At 39.6% G+C, this 4,322-nt stretch overlaps 1 long non-coding RNA gene across 1 annotated transcript; it reads left to right on the plus strand.

Annotated features, from left to right (window-relative positions):
- Positions 1–2,013: 2,013 nt before the first annotated feature.
- Positions 2,014–4,053, plus strand: Gm46953. Its single transcript, XR_001785199.1, has 2 exons — positions 2,014–2,078; positions 3,870–4,053. It is a non-coding gene; the product is annotated as a predicted gene, 46953 (long non-coding RNA).
- The last annotated feature ends 269 nt before the right edge of the window (positions 4,054–4,322 follow it).

The raw sequence follows: 4,322 nt of genomic DNA on the forward strand, positions 1-4,322 counted from the left end.
AGAGAGAGAGAGAGAGAGAGAGAGAGAAGATAGATAGATAGATAGATAGATAGATAGATAGATAGATAGATAGATAGATAGATAGATAGATGTGAAAAAATAGCAACAGGACCCTACAAACACATAGTGGTTGTCTATTTCTGCTGAGTTGAAACATTACTCCCTGAAGGAAGAAGAGAGACTCGGAACATTCTGAAAGTAAACTTTTAAGGTCTAGGAAGCTGTTAAATCTCTTAACATTCACACGCCCTTCCTTCCACAAAGGTCTAAAAGCAGTAAGCAATTGCTATGCTGAAGAGAAGAGACTCAGGTCACCAGCTGAGCTGCCTACAATTGTGCAGCGGGCTCCAGGGATACAGCAAGCTTCCGTGAGTCATCACAAACACTTGTGCACTTCTGTTAATACAGCAGAGTTACCCAAGATCCTACAAAAGAAAGACTGACTCCTCACACTTGTGACCTGTTATGTAATGCCAATAAGCATACTGGCTCACTAGCTGGATACAGGTCAAATAGTGTTTTGCTCTGTAGTTGGTGCCCTATCTGGGGTAAATAGATATTTGTTTACATCTCCCAGAATAATGAGTGTGTGTGTGTGTGTTTCCTTTATCTTTGGTTCCTGGCACAGAACCCTAAAACTAAAAATTTTTAAGTGATGTGAAAGTCATAGCCAATCCCTTCCTACCACACTTGAGTTGATGTTAATGAACAATAAATAAGAAATTGTTACCAGAAATACCAAGTACTAATGTATATGATTACAGGTGAGGATATTCAGTAAATTTCAGGGAGGTAGAACATTGGCAATCCACTTTAGTCACCAGTGACCAATAATTTGATCATCCATGCCTCCATAGGATATGTAAGTTAAAATCTTAACAAAATTCAGGGATTTTCCAGACTGGAGAACATATGAACGCATTAGAAGATGGTAATCTTGTAGAAGAGTATGGGAGCTCTTTATCACCATTACCATCTACCCATGGCATAAGCATCTTTTAATTTTTCAGCAGGGGCTTACACTTAAGCAATGACACTGAACATCACAGAAGACTTTGAATTTGGGTTTTTGAACAGTGTTAGAATGTTTAATATTTGGGCAACTTTTAAAGGTAGACTGGGAGACTTTAGAGACCACATTGTAGTGTACGGTTTAGAAGTACATTTCTGAGCATACGTTGACAAGGATGTACAAATCTGTCAATATGATGATCAAATCTCTCAACGTCAATGAAATAATAAACACAAAAGGGTCTGGGGAGATCGCTCAGTGAAGTGCTTGCCTAGACAGCATGAGACACTGCCTAAGAATGTCAGGCTTGGTGGTATGCACTTGCAATCCCAGCCATGTGGAAGCAGAGACAGGAGGACCCTTGGAGCTCAAGGGCAAGCAAGTCTCATCTAAGTGGTGAACCGCAGACCAGAAAGGGGTAGGCGGTATTTCTGAACATAACACACAAAGTTGTTCTCTGGTCCCCACACACTTACACATACATGAAATTGCACTCACATACAGAGACACATACACATATGCAAAAAAGAATTTAAAAGAAATGCCCAGAGCTCTTTGTGAATATGACTTTGCATGTGTCTGCAAAGAGAGAGGGTTAACTAAGGGGAAGTTTCTTCTGATTTGGATGCAGTACCGTCCCAGCAGCGGGAGTACTACATAGAGTAGAAGCCAATAAAGGAGAAGCCCAGTGGTGGTCCGGCAGTCTCCTGTCTCTCCTTCTTCATCTGGGATGTAAGCAAGGAGCCATGCCACCTCAGCCACATGGACTGTATCCCCAGATCATGAGCCAAAGAAAACCTTCCCTCCTTGAAGTTGTTTCTCGTCAGGCTTTGGCCAGAGCAACAAGGAGCTAACACAGCACCCATTTCATTTGCATGTTCCTGAGTTACAGCCTGTGTAATAAGAATGCAATCACTAGCATGGAACTTTCCTGAGCTCTGAGTTCTCCTAGCAAATTATGACACCTGAGGGAGGTAGGATTGTGAGGGCAGCCAAGTGTGTAGTCAGCCAGGCAGAAGCACGAGTAGCCTGGGGACTCCATTCGCAGCTACTGCCTGACGTTCAGGTAGTTTTGTGTGGGATTGAGTCCTTAACTTCCAACGTCTGTGCTAGTCTTAAAAAGTCAAAGCCTTATTGGTGAACGCCCTGTTAATGTCAGAAAACTGGAGAATTATGTGATGGGGGAAGAAGTGAAAAACTCTATTTAATTAAGCAATGGCTAATTAATTGACTAAATCAAGCTCAGAGGCAAGATGTGTAATTAAATAGGCATGTTGTAATTTCCCCATACAGGAGTGAGAAGATGCATGATTTATTATATGAGCCATATTTAAATTTTTCCACAAGTCATATCTTTATACAAAGTTTGTTTGAAAACTCTTCAGTCAAAACTGCATATCTACACAAATATTTAACGTTGTGTGTGTGTGTGTGTGTGTGTGTGTGTGTGTGTGTGTGTGTGTGTATTTCTGTCTTAACTGTCCTATTTACTGTTATCCTATAAACCCTTGAAATTTGCCCAATGAATGACAAAAAGTATTAGCCTGAAATCACTGTTTCTGAGTCTAAATTCTTTGGTAAAACTAAGAAAAGGATGAAGGAGATAGGAAGAAGAAAGAAGAGCGGAGATTCTTTCAAAGGAATCTTTAAAAGGAAAGTGGATAGGGAAAAGGGAAAAGCCCACCTTCCCTACGTCGCCCACGTGTAACAGGGCTTCCCCAGGGATTGCAGTCAGCCTTTGTCAGGTATTACTGTGATCTAGTGAAACACCAGCCTCTGCTCTGATCCCTTGTTGCTGCGGTACCCTCAATGTATTAGGCACTTGCCTGCATTTCAAAACACAACAATGCTTTGAAGGATGATTGGACTCCACTGATCAAAGTCAATTTCATTAGCTGAACTAGCTTGACTTCTAGCTGGCCTATAAAATAGAACTGGTGGAGGTGACGTCTGTGTGAAAATACCTGCCAAAGGCTTCAATAATGTTTATTCTTCTTCAAAGGACATAATGAGAGCTGGGTGGTTGTGGTTTCCTGTCTAAATGAAACACCTGATGTCAAGAAACCATTCAGAAAGGTTCCATATAAGCCGAAACAAAGACCTTTTGAAACAGTCAGATACACTCCGGTAACCTTAGCACAACTTACATGGCTTTCTAAAATCAAGTAGACAATCTATGAGTCTTAATTTTTAAGCATACAACTGATAGAATTTAAACACAGCCAGTTTATGGGAACATAACTATGGTCATCAGAATCCCAGATTTTTTTTTTTTTTTTTTTGGGAATCCTCTTTCTTTGCCTTCCCTAGAGTCATTTCACTACTATTGATCTCAAGCCTGCCTGCGTTAGGGTGAGAGATATATGAGGGGACCAGCCCACACCATTCTATTCAGTCTTGATCTGAAGTTCTTAAGAATTTGGTTGAAAAGTTCAAACCATGGACTAAAATGGGATCCCAGAGTGTCTGGGTTTATGAGGTTTCACTGTGATCCTGCCATTTGCTAAAAGAAAACAAAAAAAGCTCAATCTACTTTAAAATGGAAAAATGAAGGAGAATGATTTATAAATATCACACAATTAATAATTCAGGTCATTAAAAGACAAAATTCATAAATACAAGTGTTATTTCAGCTAAAAATAGCCTAATAAGTGAATTTTTTAAAATACATCTTAGTTTTATACTTTATTTTTACTGATATGAATATAACTTCCATTGTAAAATTTACAGTTCTACATGTTAATTTTTATGACTTACAAATTATCAATAGTTGAGAAAGTACAATTTCATTCAAGATACAATATAATTGTATAAAAATCAAATTCAAGAATTTATAACTATATAAATTCATTTGAAGTTTTCCCACAGATCTCTCTAAATAGAAAACTTAAAATCTGGATCATTGAGACAGGAGTGGGAAAGACAGCTCCACCAGGAGAGAGTCTGCCATCCAGGCTCTAGGACCTGTGTATAGATTCCCAGCACCGGCGTGAAGCCAGAGCCAGCAGCTGCATCTATAAATAAAGTACAGGTGAAGTTGAGACAGGAGGATTTCTGCTTACTGACAAGTCAGCCTAGCCAAATCTGTGAGCTCCTGGTTCATTGAGCGATCCCATCTCAAATAGTAAAGTGCATAGCAATTAAAGTGGACACTCAGCATTAACCTCTGGCTTCCACACATGTGTGTATGAGCACATGTGTGTATGTACATATTTGGACATACACAAGCAAATACATACATACTTACAGACAGATATACATACAGACATACCACATACACACACGTGCGCGCACACACACACACACACAC

The sequence above is a fragment of the Mus musculus genome, chromosome 6 (assembly GCF_000001635.26).
Source record: "Mus musculus strain C57BL/6J chromosome 6, GRCm38.p6 C57BL/6J".
Classification (NCBI taxonomy): domain Eukaryota; kingdom Metazoa; phylum Chordata; class Mammalia; order Rodentia; family Muridae; genus Mus; species Mus musculus.